This window comes from Coptis chinensis, chromosome 2 (assembly GCF_015680905.1).
Source record: "Coptis chinensis isolate HL-2020 chromosome 2, ASM1568090v1, whole genome shotgun sequence".
NCBI lineage: Eukaryota > Viridiplantae > Streptophyta > Magnoliopsida > Ranunculales > Ranunculaceae > Coptis > Coptis chinensis.
Window position 1 is genome coordinate 62,325,194 of NC_141457.1, and position 20,271 is coordinate 62,345,464.

A 20,271-nucleotide genomic window follows, 5' to 3' on the forward strand; every position below is an offset into this window, starting at 1 on the left:
TGAGATCGAGTTAGACAACAACCCAACTTCGATACCCAACTCCCTGATTTTCGATACTAGTACAAGCTTTGTTCGTACAGATATATGAGTATCAGTTTCAGAAATTTGGCGTGGGTGTTTCAGAAGTGAATGATTGGGTTTGGAAGAAGACATTCAAGAAATTTGGTGATGGAAAATGAGAATAAGTCTCGATTTTTCATTCTTTAATTCGACATCAATGAGCGGAGAAGAGTTGATCATATGGGACAACATTTATGGAGAAAAACATTTTTGGAGTCGATAGTAGGTATCGATAAAATTTCAATATCCTAACTCTTGAGGGCATATGCAATATCGATATTGGACTTCCTTATTTGGATACAGAAAATTGGGTATAGGTACACATACGCAAATTTCTTATGTTCAGAGGAAATAACAAACTTTTTTTTTTCCTCCATAAAAACTGAAATTTGACATCTGTCTCAAATTTGAGGCTGACTTTTACAATTTTGACCTCTTTTATTAGTCCCAACTAAAGAAGCCAACTACCAACAAAAAAACTACTTAACTAAATCCGGTTACCAAAAGAGTAGTGGGTTAATCAAAATAACTAAAATTCATCCAAAATCTACAAATTTCCAATTAAAAGTGAGATGAATTTCTAGAGACCAAAACAATGTGGAAAACATCAACTTCAAAAAACGAAAAAAATGTATGTTGATTACAACTAATTTCAATACAAACTTTAACAATTTAAAATGCATCTCCGATAATTTTTGAATATCATGTTTAAGCTTTGTTTGATGTAATTCAAATTGTGAAATTGTGAAAGGACAAATGGGTTTTTTTTTTAAGACAATTGTATTATTTGATTGCAGTACATCTTGGAGCAATACACACGCACCCTTGCCCTCGATGAGTGGCCTCGATTGACACACACACCTACACTTACAGCACATTAGATTTTCAGATTATTTATTTGTGGAAGAAATTGGCGCTACAAATGAAAGGGGTAAAAAGGAAAAATAAGAAGTTTTAAAAACAGTTAATACACCCAAAAAGTGACATGTTGTTAAAATTGGAGTAGAATCAAAAGATAATATTGGTCTTTCTCTAGACAAAAAAGACACTAAAGAAAGTGTCTAGAGCCCAATTTCTAGTATTTGGATACTCCTGTTTCGAAAATAAAATTTTGAGGTTGTTGGAGAAGAGGGGTTATATTAAAGCTTGATATAATTGCTTGGTTTCCATTGAGAGTTGAGGAAAAACCAAAATCAAGCAGAATGGACTTTGTGATAAGGATTTTGTGAATTGGGTGAATTGGGTAAAAGCAGATACAGGATAAGGATTTGGTGAATTTTTGAAGTTTTAATTAATTTGACACTTGCTAGCAGATACAAGGAAATTTTTTAGTGGCCGATATGAAAGAAACAATTGAAGAGGAAGGCCAATATGAATAAAATGAATTTTTCAGAGGTTTGGTTAAGCATTTGAGATTTGGTTTTGTTGATTTATCTGTTTTTCTTGAGGAACAAAGAAGATAGCCGATATAAAGTCAATAAGTCTTAGCGATATAAAGTTCAACTAGCTTTCGAACCCGTCCTACGAACGGGTGTCGTTATATTAAATTATTCTAAAAAATATTAGCAACTATTCATAGTTATGAGATATGAAAATTATATTAATCACTTGTTTAAATTTTTTGCACCACTCTCTATCAAACGAAAGCACCAAATCTTGGTAAAACCCGTCGATTTATTTTGGTTGTTATGTTTAATAATAGAAATTTGATTGAAATTTTGTGAGAATGCTCAATGTGGCGAAGATAATATTGAATCTACTTAAATAGCAAGACATTCTCAATCATAATAAAATAATTATAATAAGTACTACTTAAAATGCAAAACTATACTTGTCGAGATATTATATTCTCCCTGTATATAATACAATTATATTTCGAGGTTAGTTCAATGCATTTGCATCAAGTTTCTAATTTTACATTAATTATTCTTTGAGGCTAGTTCAATGTATGTAGTTGGATCTAGTTTCCGATTTTCCATTAATTATTCTTTGAGGTTAATTCAATGTAGTCAGATCAAGTTTTTGATTTCCGTTAATTATTATTTGAGGTTAGTTTAGTGCAGTTGCACCAAGTTTACGATTTTCCGTTAGTTATTCATTAAAATTAATTCAGTGCAGTTCCATCTAGTTTTCAATGTTTCGTTAATGACTCTTTGAGATTAGTTAATTGTATTTGCATTAAGGTTCCAATTTTCCGTTAATTACTCTTTGATGTTAGTTTAATACATCTGCATCCAGTTTCTGATTTCCCGTTAATTACTTTTCGAAGTTAGTTCGCATCTAGTTTCCAATCAATTTCCAGTTATTTATGCTTTGAGGGTAGTTCGATGTAGTTACATCCGGTTTTTGATTTCTAGTTAACTATTCTTTAAGGTTATTTTAATGCATTTACATCCAGTTTCTGATTTTCCGTTAAATATTCATCAAGGATATTGCATCCAATTTCTGATTTTTCGGCCTGTTAGTTAATATATGATTTTAGTTTAATGCAGTTACATCCAGTTTTCTATTTTCCGTTAATTATTTTTTGAGGTTAGTTCAATACAGTTGCATCCAATTTATGATTTTCCATTAATTATTTTTCGAGGTTAGTTTAATGCATTTGCAGCAAGTTTTCGATTTTCTTTAATTATTTTTTTGAGGTTTGTTCAATGCAAATGCATCAAATTTATGATTTCCGTTAATTATTCATTGAGGTTAGTTCAAAATTGCATTTACATCCATTTTTTTTGTTTCTATATTTCAAGTAATTAGTCTTTAGATTAGTTCATTATATTTGCATACAACTTTCGATTTTTCATTTATAACTCTTTAAGGTTAGTTCAATACATCTGCATCTAGTTTATGATTTATGATTATTTATGCTTTGAGATTTTAATTAGTTCGATGCAATTTCATCCGATTTCTAATTTTCTGTTAACTATTCTTTGAGGTTATTTTAATGTATTTGCATGTAGTTTCTGATTTTCCGTCAATTATTCTATAAGGTTAGGTCAATACAGTTGCATTTAGTTTTTGATTTCCTGTTAATTATATTTTGAGGTTAGTTCAATGCATTTGCATCCAGTTTCTGATTCATCGTTAATTATTATTTGAGGTTTGTTTGATGCATTTTTGCATACCGTTTCCGATTTGCTGTTAAATATTTTTTAAGTATTTGCATCCAATTTCTAATTTCCCATTAGTTATTATCTGACGTTAGTTTAATACAGTTGCATCCAGTTTCCGATTTCTAATTAATTACTTTCTGAGTTTAGTTTATTGCATTTGCATAAAGTTTTTAATTTTCCGTTAATTACTCTTTGAGCTCAGTTCAATGTATTTGAATCCAGTTTTCGATTTCTTTTTAATTATCCAATGTGGTGTGTAATACCAACTTTCTACTTATCCATATGTAGTGTCCTTGCAAACATGACATAAAAATAAATTATGCTTGATTTACTATATTGGATCATCAAACATTATCCAGTTTCCGATTTTCCGTTAATTATTCTTTAAATTATATACCTGACTCACTATGTGGGATCTTCAAAGATTATCTACGAACGGGTCTTGTCATATTAATTATTCTGAAAAATATATTCAACTATATATGCATAACTATTATATACATATATTATATTGTTTACTCATCCAAATTACTTATAACATGAAAACCTCACGTACTCTCTATTAAAAAAAAAAAAAAGCCTCGCCATTGATAAAACCCTTCAACTTCATTTGTTGTTTAATAATAGAAGTTTGATTGAAATTTTATGAAATTGTCTAATAAGATAAAGTTCATATTGAAGCTACTTGAATAGCAAGGTGTTCCCAATTATACGAAAAAAGATTAGATAAATACCGTTTTAAATGCAAAACTATACTTATCGAGACATTCCCACAACATATAACACAACTATATTTTGAGGTTAGTTCAATTCATTTGCATCCAATTTCTGATTTTATGTTTTTTATTTTTTGAGGTTAGTTCAATGCAGTTGCATCCAGTTTCCGATTTCTTGTTAATTATTCTTTGCTGTAGTTTAATGCATTTGCATCCAATTTCCAATTTACTGCTAATTATTCTTCGAGCTCAGTTAAATGCATTTGCATCTAGTTTCCGATTTTCCGTTAATCATTTTTTTAGATTAGTTTAATACATTTGCATCCGGCCAGTTTCCGATTTCTTGTTTATTATTCGATGAGGTTGTATTTGCATCTAGTTTTTGATTTTCCGTTAATTATTGTTTGAGGTTAGTTCAATGAATTTGCATCCAATTTCTGATTTTCCGTTAATTATTTCTTGAGGTTAGTTCAATGCATTTGCATCAAATTTATTTTTTGAAATTAGTTTAGTGTAGTTGCATCCAGTTTCCGATTTCCCATTAATTATTTGTAAAGATTAGTTTCACGCATTTGCATCCTGTTTCCAATTTATAGTTATTTTTTTTAGGTTAGTTCAATACAGTTGCATCCAGTTTCCGATTTCCCGGTAATTTAATCTCTGAGGGTTAGTTCAATGCATTTGCATCCAGTTTCCGATTTTCTGATAATTATTTGTTGGTGTTAGTTTGATGTATGTGCATTCAAGTTTTGATTTCCCGTTATTTATTCTTTGAGGTTAGTTTAATGCAGTTGTATCAATATTCTAATTGTCCATTAATTAATTTTTAAGATTAGTTTAATGCTTGCATGTGCATCCAATTTCCGATTTCCGTTAAATATTATTTGAGGTTAGTTCATGTATTTGCATCTAGTTTTTGTTTCTCATTAATTGTTCTTTTGACGTTAGTTTCATCCAAAGATTATATATATTTGAAAATATTTGTTATTATTGGGGGTTTTTTTTTTTTTTTTGCTATTATATATTTTGTAATGTTATTTTTTGTATAATTTAATTTTCCATATGTAATTTATTTTGGTTTGGTTTGGTATATAATTTATTTAAGCCCAACGTCTACTTTAACTAAATCAATAGTTATATAAATTATTTAAGCCAACGTCCGTTTTAACTGAATCTCGTTATTCCGCTAAAATTGGAAATTATAAAATTCATAAATTTAATTAGAATATGTCGTAATTATTGTGGCCTGTGGTTTTTGAAATCCTTAACTATGACTAAATTTTACACCTCAAATTGATTCAACTTTATTTGTTAGACCCATATATATAGTGCATACAATACAATTTTATTTGTTTTTGGTGTACACTATTACTTATTTTATGATTAGTTTACTTTTTTTTCCCTTTTTTCCCAGTCATATGTGTGGTTAGCAAATGCATAAAGTAAATGTTCAAACAACTCAATTCATTTTTTTTCATTTGTTCTTTCGTAGTTTCATTATCATTTTCTAGAAAGAAACTTTGTTATGTTAAACTTCGTCTGAGATTAGTGTGGAAACTATTCTTTGTGACGTAAGGGTTTTAGGAAAATTGTTTTTGGTTGAAAATATTGCTTTTTGCAATTTAGTTATTTTTTTTAGGTTAGTTCAATATAGTTGCATCCAATTTCCGATTTCCCCGTAATTTAATCTCTGAGGGTTAGTTCAATGCATTTGCATCCAGTTTCCGATTTTCCGACAATTATTTGTTGGTGTTAGTTTGATGTATTTGCATCCAAGTTTTGATTTTCAGTTAATTATTTTTTGAAGTTAGTTTAATGCAGTTGTATCAATATTCTGATTGTCTATTAATTAATTTTTAAGATTAGTTTATTAGTTTAATGTTTGCATGTGCATCCAATTTCCGATTTCTTGTTAAATATTATTTGAGGTTACTTCAATACATTTGCATCTAGTTTTCTGTTTCTCGATAATTGTTCTTTGACGTTAGTTTCATGCAGTATTATATATATTTGAAAATATTTGTTATTATTGGCCAATTGCTATTATATATTTTGTGATGTTATTTTTTTTATATAATTTAATTTTTCACATGTAATTTGTTTTGGTTTGGTATATAATTTATTTAAGCCCAACGTCTATTTTAACTAAATCAATAGTTATATAATTTATTTAAGCCAACATCCATTTTAACTGAATCTCGTTATTCCGCTAAAATTAGAAATTATAAAATTCATAAATTTAATTAGAATATATCGTAATTATTGTGGCATGTGGTTTTTGAAATCCTTAACTATGACTAAATTTTACACCTCAAATTGATTCAACTTTATTTGTTATGCCCATATATATATTGCATACAATACAATTTTATTTGTTTTTGGTGTACATTATTACTTATTTTATGATTAGTTTATTTTTTCCCCTTTTTTCCAGTTACATGTGTGGTTAACAAATGCATAAAGTAAATGTTCAAGCAACTCAATTCATTTTTTCATTTGTTCTTTCATTGTTTCATTATCATTTTCTAGAAAGAAACTTTGTTATGTTAAACTTCGTCTGAGATTAGTGTGGAAACTATTCTTTGTAGCGTAAGAATTTTAGGAAAATTATTTTTGGTTGAAAATATTATTTTTTGCAATTTAGTTTTTTTTCTTTCGTAATTAGCTATATGTTTTAGAAAAAGTTGGACATTCTGTGAAACTTTTTTATAATTAGTAATAGAGTTTAGAAAAAATTGGAGTCTCGAGAGTGCTCCAAAAAATAGATTGGTGAAGGTATAACTATAATATATATCTAAAGATTTGGGATTTTTTTTTTCCGTAATTAGTATTAGAGTTTAGAAAAAGTTGGAGACTCTGTAAAGCCTTGAAAAATAGAGCAAGAGGGTATAGCTATAATATATATCTAAGGATATATGGGAGTATTAAGGGAAATCCGATATGATGGAAATCTGATATAAATTTGATATTTCAATACTGGGTGTCCAATTGATCACTTGGAGGGTTGGAGGTACAATAGTTCACAGGAGCTGACTTTTCATATCGACCAAACACTTGGAGACAATCTCAACCAAAATCTTATATTGTCGAGGCCGATATAGGTCAATAATTCGGAGCTGGTATAGAATAATCACTTGGGGGCGGCATATATTCATCACTTGGGGTCTTGGGGACAAAAATTATATCTCTGATATTTCATTAATGTTTTAAGGTGAAGAAAATACCGATATGAAATTATCGCTTGGGGGCGACTTTTTAATGACAATATGGATCGATCAATTGGAGATTGAAGATTGGATTAAGAGCTCAAAATTTTCTTTTATCCAAAGTTTCATTTATCAAATCCTATTTCAAATTCAAAAATTCTAATTGTCAAAATCCCTTTTTGGATTCATAAATTTCTTTTACCAAAATCAAATTTTATTCCAAATTTAAAAATTTATATTGTCAAAATACCATTTCGGATTAAAAAATTCATTTTATGAAAACCAAATTTTATTTCAAATTCAAAAAATTTAATTATCAAAATCCTATTTCAAACTCTATTTCAAATTCAATTTAAAGCCTTTGTATCCGCAGAAATGTGGGTATTAGGCCCATAAAGTCCTAGTATCCGCAGAAAGGTTGGTATCAGCCATATCATCAAAAAATCCTGGTATCCGTAGAAATGTTGGTATCAGGCATATCGTCAAAAGTCCTAGTACCAAAATCCAAGGCAGATACTAGGCACAAAAAATCATGGTATCCGCAGAAATGTTGGTATCAAGCATATCGCCAAAAGCCCTAGTATCAAAATCCAAGGCAGATACTAGGCATAAAAAGTCTTGGTATCCGCATAAATGTTGGTATCAGGCATATTGTCAAAAGCCCTAGTATCAAAATCTAAGGCAGATACTAGGCACAAAAAGTCCTGGTATCCGCAGAAATGTTGATATCAGGCATATTGCCAAAAAGTCCTGGTATCCGGAGACGTGTTGGTATTAGGCATATTGTCAATAAAGTCCGGGTATCGACAGACGTGTTGGTATCAGGCATATTGTCAAAAGCCCTAGTATCAAAATCCAAGACAGACACTAGGCACATAAAGTCCTGGTATCCGCAGAAATGTTGGTATCAGGCATATCGTCAAAAGCCCTAGTATCAAAATCAAAGGCAGATACTAGGCATATAAAGTCCTGGTATCCGCAGAAATGTTGGTATCAGACATATCGTCAAAAGCCTTAGTATCAAAATCCAAGGCAGATACTAGGCACATAAAGTCCTAGTATCTGCAGAAATGTTGATATTAGGCATATCGTCAAAAGACCTAGTATCAAAATCCAAGGCAAATACTAGGCACATAAAGTCATGGTATCCGCAGAAATGTTGATATTAGGCACATTGTCAAAAAAAATTCATTGGCAAAGATGTTATATCGGATGTCAGATTTTTCATTGGCAAAGATGTCATATCGGATGTCAAAATTTTCATTGGCAAAGATGTTATATCGGATGTCAGATTTTTCATTGGCAAAGATGTCATATCGGATGTCAAAATTTTCATTGGCAAAGTTGTCATATCGGATATCAGAATTTTCATATACAAAGATGTCATATCGGATGTCAAAATTTTCATTTACAAAGATGTCATATAAGATGTCAAAATTTTCATTGGCAAAGATGTTATATCGGATGTCAGATTTTTCATTGGCAAAGATGTCATATCGGATGTCAAAATTTTCATTGGCAAAGTTGTCATATCAAATATTAGAATTTTCATATACAAAAATGTCATGTCGGATGTCAGAATTTTTATTTACAAAGATGTCATATCGGATGTCAAAATTTTTATTGGCAAAGATGTTATATCGGATGTCAGAATTTTCATTTACAAAGTTGTCATATCGGATGACAGAATTTTCATATACAAGGATGTCAAAATTTTCATATACAAAGATGTCATATCGGATGTCAGAATTTTCATATTCAAAGATGTCATATCGGATGTCAGAATTTTCATTTACAAAGTTGTCATATCGGATTTCAGAATTTTCATATACAAGGATGTCAAAATTTTCATTTACAAAGATGTCATATCGTATTTCAAAATTTTCACGTATAAAGATGTCATATCGGATATCAAAATTTTCAAGTTTATATATGATATAAGTATCAACTGATACTCCCTTCTTTTTGGGGGTATCATAAATTTCATTTCAAAGTTATAAAATTAAGTATCAGTTGACACTCCTTCTTTTTTGGGATACCAAAAATTTCATTTCAAAGTTATATAATTAAGTATCAGTTGATACTCCTTTTTTGGGGTCTCAGAAATTTCATTTCAAAGTTATATAATTAAGTATCAGTGGATACTCCTCTTTTAGGGTATCAAAAATTTTATTTCAAAGTTATATATTTAAGTATCAGTTGATACTCCTTTTTTTTTGGGGTATCAGAAATTTCATTTCAAAGTTATATAATTAAGTATTAGTTGATACTCCTTTTTTGGAGTATCAGAAATTTCATTTCAAAGTTATATAATTAAGTATCAGTTGATACTCCTTTTTTTTTTGGGTATCATAAATTTCATTTCAAAGTTATATAATTAAGTATCAGTTGATACTCCTTTTTTGGGTATCGGAAATTTCATTTCAAAGTTATATAATTAAGTATCAGTTGATACTCCTTTTTTGGGGTATAGGAAATTTCATTTCAAAATTATATATCGGTGGATGCACAACATCGGATATATCAGATGCACAATATCAGATATCGGATGTGCAGTATCGGATAAAAGAATAGTATTGGATGAATAGTGTATATGCAAAATGCGGATGCGAAGTATCGGATAAAAGAATATATCGGATGAACAATGTCGATGAACAGTTTAAAAAAAAAATAATAATAAAAAATAAAAAAATAATAAAAAAAAATGACGAATTTGAAGTTTATTTTCTATTGCTTCTCGAAATCTTCAAATTTTCACTTGTAAAATTTGAAAATTTCGAGAGGGGGCGATGTGGTGGCCAAATATCGTATATACCGATATTTGCCATTATTTCAATAAAGTTTTAATGCAATATCGGCATGATGACCGATATATTCATGATAAATTTCAGGTACAAAGGAAAAAAAGACAAGGAGGGACACATGTCAAAAAGCTATTGGATGGACACATGTAGAGCAACTATAAAAGGAGTGGAGACAAAAGAGAGAAGGACAGATTCATATTGACACACTTTACTTTTTCTATTTCTCGCATGTAAACGGAAAGAGAGAGAGAGAATGAACAGTGTAACCACCATTAATGGAATAAAGAATGGAATAAAGAAGAAGCTTAGTTGATTAGATTCTCTTCTTGCATCTTACAATTGATGCAGTAGAGTTTTGCCCGCATGACTCATTCCACCATGTTCTAGCTGTTTCTACATACACATTACAAGAAGGTGATCATCCTAATCGTTCTGGAAGCATATCACTTTTTGCTATTGATGCTCATCAGGGCAATCTCGACTTGTTTCATCATGTGGAGACTGTTGGTATTTCTGATATAAAATGGAATCCTATTGGAGCTAATGTTGTTCCACTACTCGCTTCAAGCCGATCTTTGATGGCTACCCCGGAGTAAACAATTTAGGATGTACTTTGGATAAACAACAAAATGGAGGTAATATATAGATTCAACATCCTTTATCATATAATTTCTTTACTCCAGAATGCTTACCTTGGATTGAACTTTAGTTAAAGGTAAATTAGATGCGGAAGGCCAACGAAATTTCCACAAGCTATTTTCTATTTTCTTTATTGTTATGATACTGAGAGCTATATCAACAGAATATACGATTTGATTTTTTTATTTCTATTATTTTTTTTGCCTCACTTATATGTAAAGTTTCTATTAGTTTACTTTTGTTTCATATGGTGATGGGTTTTGAAGGTGGAAGCAACTTTTGAATCACCACAATGATGAAATTAAGGCTGATTTAAGCCCTGATTTTCTAGGTGGGGAATGGGATTTGGGATAAACTCTAAAATCAACACACTTTATTGGAATATAATTTCTACAACAAGAACAAACTGTGAATATAAAGAAGGCTGGTTGAGGCATGAATCGAAACGCTCTCTTTAAGGTTGTTTCGCATCTGTTCCTCTTTGTGCAGACAAAGCGCGTCAACCTCCAGGATACAACAGCCAGTTATACTCTCCTTTGTTTACTGCAGATAAACCAAAGAAGAAAAGGAAGAACCACGATACTAATCTTATGATTGCCCAAAATGTAGTTTAGAAAGTAGTTGTTTAGCAGATACTATAGCCTACTGTTATAGGAGTATTTATAGAGAAAAAACGTGGAGCACTTAGTAGATCCGAATTGTAGGGAACTGCTTCAGTTTCTCGATAAGGATTGGATTCTACAAGTCCATCACGTTTCTGTTTCCCAATCCATATCCAATTATGTTTCCAAACTTATCCGGAAATAGTTTACCAAAAAGAAGATAAATGATAAAAAAGAGGCCTCAAGCCAGATCCCAGTTCGGTTTAGCGCGTGTGTGGCTTTGTGTGAGTCCTCCCTCCTAACCCAAAAGCCTTTGTACCCTAAGGGCACGCCCTTAGTATGGGACTTTCACTTATAAACACTATTCGATAGTGTTTTCTCTCCAATGTGGGACTAAAGTTCTCTACTTAAACAACTATCCCACAAAGAGGTCAAAGGATCAAACCACCACAAAGTCACTCCAAACTTCACCACTTGTTTTATTGAAAATAACTCAACAATCCCCCACTTATTTTTTATTAAAACAAAATAGAAAATATACTTAAGGGTAATCAATATCAGTATCAACATGTTATTCATAAATGAAGGTGTCCAAGACTTAAACCTTTACATAGTGAAAATTACTCAAAGTATAAGAGCCATAAGTGACTAAGTCTTAAACTTAGGTCTTGAGTATACAATAAGTTATAATCACGCAAAACATATCCAGTGTTCTCCTTTCATGTTCTGCACATTAAAGGCCCTGTGCTCTCTTCCTGGATTCATGAATGATCTAGAGAATCAGCCCTCATTCTTATAGAAAGCGGCCTCTACTTTCACATTCACTAGGTGAGTCTATCAAGAGTGCTCCTGTAGCTATGCACTCCACCCATAAGGACCATAGAACTTCATTAAAAGTTTTTCCCAGAAAACCTCAACCTTTATTTATCGCTACAGGATTTCATACATTTTGCTATCCAACTACGGGATAGATAAGTAACAATGCATGTCTCACAACTAACATTCTATGACTTGTACGTTCTTCCATTTGAACCTAGTTCTTGGGATCTCCAGTCCCTAGATTGGATTACCATCATAGATGTTCATCTTTTGATTGGCTTCAGTCCCATGCTTCTGGCAGTAGTCCACAGTTTTTCTTTGGCCAAAGCTTTGGTAAATGGATCTGCTAGATTATCATCAGATCTCACAAAATCAATAGTCACTGCACCTTTAGATATAAAATCCCTGACAGTGCTATGTTTACGATGAATATGTCTTGATTTACCATTATAAAACTTATCAGGGACAATGCCGATAGCAGCAGCAAAGCTATCACAATGTATCAAAGTGGCTGGTACCGGTTTATGCCAAACCGGAATATGAGTGAGAAGATCTCGTAACCAACCAACCTCCTCACTTGCACCAGCCAAAGCAATCAGTTCAGACTCCATGGTAGACTGTGCTATAATGGTCTGCTTCTTGGACTTCCAAGATACAACACCTCTACTAATGCTAAACACATAGCCACTGGTGGCCTTAGAGTCTTCTAAGAGAGTGTTCCAGTTAACATCTGTATACCCTTCAAGAACAGCATGATATCTCTGATAATGAATACCCAAATCAATGGTTCCCTTTAGGTATCTCATTAACCTATCAATTGCTCGCCAATGCTTAGCATCAGGATTACTAGTATACCTGCAAAGAACATCTACTGCATAGGCAATGTTAGGTCTAGTACAATCTGTAGCATATCTCAAACTACCAATGATACTTGCATATTCATTCTGATTCACAGGTTCACCATTATTCGCAAATAATTTAACATAGTGATCAAAAGGAGTACTAACAGCCACGCAATTGAAGTAGTTATACTTCTTCAACATTTTCTCAATGTAGTGTGACTGATCCAGCTATATACCATCAGTCGATCTTGTAATTTTGATTTCCAACATTACATCAGCCTCTCCTAAGTCCTTCATATCAAAGTTAGAAGATAGCATGTTCTTGGTTTCTTTCACAACATGTAAATTGGAACCAAAGATTAGTAGATCATCAACATATAAGCATATAATAACACATATCCCATCAGAGTACTTATAATAAATGCACTTGTCATTTTCATTTATCTTGAACCCACTGGTAATGATAAAGTTATCAAATTTCTCATGCCACTATTTAGGTGCCTATTTCAACCCATAAAGTGACTTAAGTAATTTGCATACCTTTTTACCCTTACCTGGTTCCACGTAACCTGTTGGCTGATCCATGTAAATCTCCTCTTCTAAATCCCCATTTAGAAAAACTGTCTTAACATCCATCTGATGAATAACAAGATTATGAACAGCAACAACATAAAATAATACTCTAATGGATGTTATCCTTGTAACAGGTGAATATGTGTCGAAAAAAATCAAAGTTCTCTCTATGTTAAAAACCCTTGATAACAAGCATTGCTTTAAACTTGTCCACTGAACCATCGGTTTTAAACGTCCTTCTTAAAACCCATATATTTCCTATAGTCTTGCAACCAGGAGGCAAAACAACAAGCTTTCAAGTTTTGTTATCCATGAGAGAATCAAGCTAACTTTGTATGGCTTCTCTCCAAAACTTAGAGTCAGAAGATGCGAGAGCTTCTTCAATGGAGGAGGGATCTCCTTCTAAAGTAAAAGTGACAAAATCGGGTCCCAGTTCCTTAACAACCCTTGCTCTCTTACATCTTCTCGGTTCAGATTCTGTAACAATGTCTCAGTCATGTAATCCAGGTATATAAGTGTCAGAAACATCAGAAGTAGGTGCCTTGGAGGAAGACGCACCCCCACTATTTTCTAGATAGCTATGGAAACTTGTTTTCAAGAAATTCAGCATCAGATGATTCAAACAAGACATTAGTCTTCATATCTAGAAACCTGTAGGCCTTACTGTTCATAGCATAGCCTAGAAAGACACACTCATAAGCTTTGCTCTCAAGCTTTGAGATCTTGGGATCATGCTTCCTTACAAAAGCCAGACATCACCATGTTCTGAAGTAACTCAAATTAGGCTTCCTGTTTTTCCATAGCTGATAAGGTGTAGCCTTTGTCTTAGAATTAGCAATTCTATTCAGCACACAGCATACAGTCAAAACAGTTTCACCCCATAAATTTGAGGGTGCTCCAGAACTAAGTAACATAGCAACAGTTAATTCCTCAAGAGTTCTGTTCTTACGTTTAGCTACTCCATTCATTTCAGGTGAATAAGGAGTTGTCGTCTCATGGATTATATCATGTGATTGCAAGAGAAGGTCAAAATCAGCAGAACCATATTTAGTACCTCTATCACTTTGAATTACTTTAATGTTCTTGTATTTCATGCTGATTTTGAACCTCAAGTATATAAGCGCGCTTTAAAAGCATCAAACGCATCACTTTTATTCTTCAGCAAATAAACATATGCAAACTTCGAGCAATCATCAATAAAAGTAATAAAATATCTTTTACCACCTCTAGTCAGAACTCCTTCAATCTCACAGATATCAGTATGTACCAAGTCTAGCAGACTTGTACTTCTCTCAACTGATTTGTGAGGCTTCTTTGTGATTTTCACCTTAGTGCAAGATTCACAGTGTGCAAAATCATCATTCAAGTTAGGAATTAAACCAAGGATGCTCATGTTCTTAACATACTTCCTATTAATATGACATAATCTACTATGCCAAACATTAACAGAACAAGAGATCATGTAAGCAGAAGTAGAAGTTTTATTCAAATCAACAACATTCAACTTAAACATCCCATTACATGCATAACCCTTACCAACAAAAACCACAGACTTAGTGATCACATATTGATCACTACCTATAACTTGCTGAAAACCAGCCTTATTCAAAATAAAACTAGAAACCAAATTCTTCCTAATCTCAGGAGTATGAAGCATATCCTTTAACAGCAATTTCTTCCCAGAAGTGAACTGCAGCTCAACATCACCAGTACCCAGAACCTTGGTTGCATGATTATCACCAAGTAGAACTTCCTGCTTTGTAGTTATGGTATAACTCTTGAACCAGTTCCTATTATAGCAAACGTGCCTAGAAGCACCAATATCAGCCCACCACCCCTCACAGACATTAACAGAATTAACCTTAGTTATCATAACAACAAAAGGTTCCTCAGTAACATTAGCCTCATTGACTTTACGAAACTTACAGTTCTTAGCATAATGCCCCTTCTTCTTGCAAGTATAACAGACAACTTTTGACATGTCAACGGGTGGTTTCTGATTCATATGCACCTGATTCTAGTTCTAATTTTGTGGAGCTTTCTTGTTAACAAGTTTGTTCTTTATGGCTTTCTTATTAGGTTTCAAACTAGATTTAGTCTTACTGGTTTGTTGGTTTACCACATTAACCTTAGCCTTAGCAGATGACATGGAAACTTCCTCATTAAGGTTATGTTTCCGTGATTCTTCTTCTATATGGAGTCTCATAATAAGACTCTCCATTGAAAACTCCTTAGACTTATGCCTTAGTATGTTCCTGAAATCCTTCTAAGAGGGAGGAAGCTTATCAATGACGACAACAACCTGAAATTGCCCGTCAATTTTCATCCTTTCTGAAAGTATCTCATGAACAATAATATGTAGGTCATGGCATTGAGACATAACAGATTTGTCATCTACCATCTGAAACTTAAGATAACGACTTACAACGTATTTTTTGGAGCCAGCTTCCTCAGTATCATACTTCTTTTGCAAGGCTCCCCAAACATCAGAAGAAGATGGAAGTTTAGAGTATAAGTCATATAGATCATCAGCAAGCGAGTTCATGATGTAATTTTTACACTTGAAATCAGCAGCAATCCAATTATTAATAGCAACAGATAGCATAGGTTCTAGTAGGACATCTTCATCAAGAATCAGTTCAGTTAGAACGGTTTCCACTTTCACTAGGGTCAGATAGAACATCATCTTCACCTTCCACCGCTTAAAGTGCTCACCAGCAAACTTGAACGGTCAATTATGGCTATTGTTGTTATGGGACCAAGACTGATTACCTTATTCATGTTCCATTGTCAAACAACTTTAAAATTATTGGAATATAATTTCTGCAACAAGAACAAACTGTGAATATAAAGAAGGCTGGTTGAGGCACGAATCAAAACGCTTTCTTTAAGGTTGTTTCACGTTTGTTCCTCTTTATGCAGACAAAGCGCGTCAACCTCCAGGATACAACAGCCAGTTATGCTCTCCTTTGTTTACTGCAGATAAACTAAAGAAGAAAAGGAAGAACCACGATACTGATCTTATGATTTCCCAAAACGTAGTTGTTTAGTAGATACTATAGGTTGCTGTTATAGGAGTATTTATAGAGAAACAACGTGGAGCACTTAGATCCGAATTGTAGGGGAATGCTTCAGTTTCCCGATAAGGATTGGAAAAGAGGCCTCAAGCCAGAGCCTGGCCCAGTTCGGCACGCACGTGTGTGGATTTGTGTGAGTCCTCCCTCCTAACCCAAAAATCTTTGTACCCTAAGGGCACGCCCTTAGTATGGAACTTTCACTTATAAACACTATCCACTAGTGTTTCCTCTCCAATGTGGAACTAAAGTTCTCTACTTAAACAACTATCCCATAAAGAGGTAAAGGGATTAAACCACCACAAAGTCACTCCAAACTTCATCACTTGTTTTTTTGAAAATAACTCAACACACTTTAAATAAGAAAATAATATGTTCTTATAAAAATATTCTGAATGCATTGGGGAATATGCCTAATTTTACGTAAGAAATTCCTTGGGACACAAGGATTCCAATTTGGGAAGCAAAACTGTTAAATAACTGCTAAAATAGCAATTAACAAAAATAAACTAGTACTCTAGTCATGTATTTCATCGTAAGGCATCTAGTCTATGCACTCTAGATTGTTAGTCACAAAGTACGTGCAAAAGGTGGGTGCAGAGCTCAGTTGTGCACACACACCTACTTCTGCAACATGTTCATCTCCTCCATTGTAACCCGTTCCTCCCTTGTTGGTGTATGCATATGCATTTACTGTCAAGTATAATTTTGATATTAAGTATTTTGATTTAGACATTAGTACTAGAGTAGTACGCATGTGACAAACATAAACCTGTAAAAAGGTTTGATATTCCTCCTTATAGTTGTAACCTGAAGGTTGCGAAAACTATAATCTATCGAAGCCATCTTTACTCGCCTTAAAAGCAATTGATTCTTTGTTATAATCTATTGCTTTTATATTTCATGAAGTCAATACATTTTTAATTCAGAGAGCTATGATTCTTTGTACTCACATTTGCATTTTGTATGATGCGCAGGGGACCTGTTGATAGAAATTGTTGGAGAAAAAGTCAGCTCTTCTATGTGTCCGATGCTGACTGGAACCCATCAGCTACATCCATATCAGTAGGGCTTGCATCGGATGGCTCTCTGTCTCTATAATTACTGTTAGAGAGGCCCAGCTGAAAGTACAACAAACCTGGGTAGCACATGACTTTGAGGTCTGGGCGACTTCCTTTGATACCCACCAACCCCATATTGGGGTTAATACCGATACCAATCGATCCCCACTACACAGATAACTTGTACTAGGACCAACAACAATCACCAGACAACAATCTAAATATCAATTACAACCTAGCTAACATGCCCAACTATCTAAACAACTATTAACAACAGATAATAATGTAAAGAGATGAACAAGCATACCACAACACAAAGATATACCGTGGTTCGGCCAATGGTGCCTACTTCCACAAGAGCTAATCCTTTTATAAAGTGTAAAGGAAGATTACAATCACTCCTTTCAGTCTCTCACCTTACTAGATCACTCCTCTCTCCTTACAGGTTTGTCTCTCTGTAAATGTTATCTCTCTCAATCTTGATTGCTCTCAAAATTGGGTTTCAATTGTATTGCTTAGGTTTTCCAAAACCTTATTTCTATTTATATACCGCCATTCCAAATTTGCAGTTACTGTAGCGAATTAGAATGCAAGTATAGGCATGGGCGCGGGCGCGCTCTCGGCAAGGCCAATGTCGAGCGCGCGCGCCCTAAAAGTACTGGAAGTTGTTCACGGCATGGGCGCGTGCGCGCCTTGGGCAAGACCAATTTGAGCACGCGTGCACTCTGACTTCTTCATGCAAACAGAACTTTAGTTTCTCTCCTCATGTGAGGGATAACTCTAACAATCTCCCCCTCTTGAATAGTGAGGGGGGATACCTCCATACAATTTCCAAATCAACAAGAGGAGTGTGATACCATTCTGGCAGTAGCACAACAAACATCAAACTTACCTTTTGGTAAGACTTTATACATCATATCCGACCTGTTCTTGTCGGTATGGATCTTCTCGATACATAAATGCTTGTCTTTGAGTACTTCTCTAATCCAATGATAACGCACATGTATATGCTTGGATCTAGAATGAAAACTCAGATTCTTGCTTAAATGGATGGCGCTCTGACTGTCACATAGAACTACAAATTGTTTCTACTTTAGCCCTAGTTCATCGAAGAACCTCTTCATCCATAACATCTCTTTGCAACACTTAGTGGCTGTAATATACTCAGCTTCTGTAGTGGAGAGGGCAACACACTTTTGCAACTTAGATTGCCAAGAAACTGCTCCCCCTACAAAAGTAACCAGATAACCAGAGGTGGACTTCATCTAGTCAACATCACCTGCCATGTCTGCATCAGTGTAGCCTTCAAGTAAGGGCTTACTTCCACCAAAACACAAGCATGATTTGGAAGTGTCCTTGAAATATCTCAATATCTACTTAACACCTTCCCAATGCTCCTTACCCAGATTTGATAGAAATCAGCTTACAACACCAACGGCAAAAGCAATATCCGGTCTTGTACACACCATTGCATACATCAAGTTGCCTACTGTGGATGCATAATGAATCTTTTCCATCTGACTCTATTCATGCTCACCCTTTGGACACATCTCTTTGGTCATGTGGAACTGGCCACCAAGCGGACAACTGACTGGCTTCACTTGATCCATGTTGAATCTTTTCAACACCTTCTCAATGTTGCTTTATTGAGAAAGCCACAACTTCCCACTCTTTCTGTCATGAGTGATCCACAACCCAAGTATCTGTTTTGCTTGACCCAAATCCTTCATCTCAAAAGACTTACTCAAGTCTTTCTTCAGCTTGGATATTTTGTTGATGTTCGGGCCAACTATCAACATATCATCCACATACAACAAGAGCACTATGAAATCCCCATATGCAAACTTTTAAACAAACACATAATGATCGAAAGTAGACTTTTTATATCTTTGCTTCACCATAAAGGAATCAAACTTTATGTACCACTGTCTCGGTGCCTGCTTCAACCCATATAAGCTCTTTATCAGCTTGCATACTAGGTGCTCCTTGCCTTTGACCTCAAACCACTCTGGCTGGTCTATGTAGATATCTTTTTCAAGGTCTCCATGAAGAAAAGTTGTCTTAATATCTAACTGCTCAACTTCTAAGTTCATACTTGTGGTCATACCCAATACCACCTGGATAGAAGTCATCTTCATTACAGGAGAGAAAATCTCATCAAAGTCAATACCTTTCCTTTGACCAAATCCCTTCATAATAAGGTGAGGTTTGTGCCTTGGGTGTGGATTATTCCCCCCATGCTTGACTTTGTAGATCCACTTATTCTTGAAAATTTTTCTTCCTTCCGATTTCTCAACTAACTCATAAGTGTGATTCTTATGCAAAGAATCCATTTCATCATGCATGGCCTCCAACCACTTCTCTTTGTCTGTACCTTCAAGAGCCTTTTGATAGTACATAGGTTCTCCACCATCAGATAGTAAAACATACATATGTGGTGGATACCTGGTTGAAGCTTGTCTCTCTTTGTCTGACCTCCTTACCCCATCTGCTGGTGCCTCAGGAGGATGCACTTCTGCTTGCTCTGGTGGTGGTTCATGCACGTCATCTGCATCTTCTATATCAATAGGTTCTATCCCATCATGAGCAATAAGATCATCATCATGAGCTTCAAGCCCATGGTTCTCTGCATTCTCAATGCCTTCTGCACGTTCCACAGTAGGAACTTTTGGTTATGAATCAACAAGATTATTAGTGAAAGCTTGTAGCTTCTCACCCTCCTCGAAATCTGCTATGGTTTGGTCTTCCAAGAATACAACATCTCG

The 20,271-nt window shown here is 33.9% G+C and overlaps 1 pseudogene; it reads left to right on the plus strand.

Annotated features, from left to right (window-relative positions):
• Positions 1-9,938: 9,938 nt before the first annotated feature.
• The window catches only part of LOC147517035 (uncharacterized), a 50,266-nt pseudogene continuing 39,933 nt past the window's right edge, over positions 9,939-20,271 (plus strand).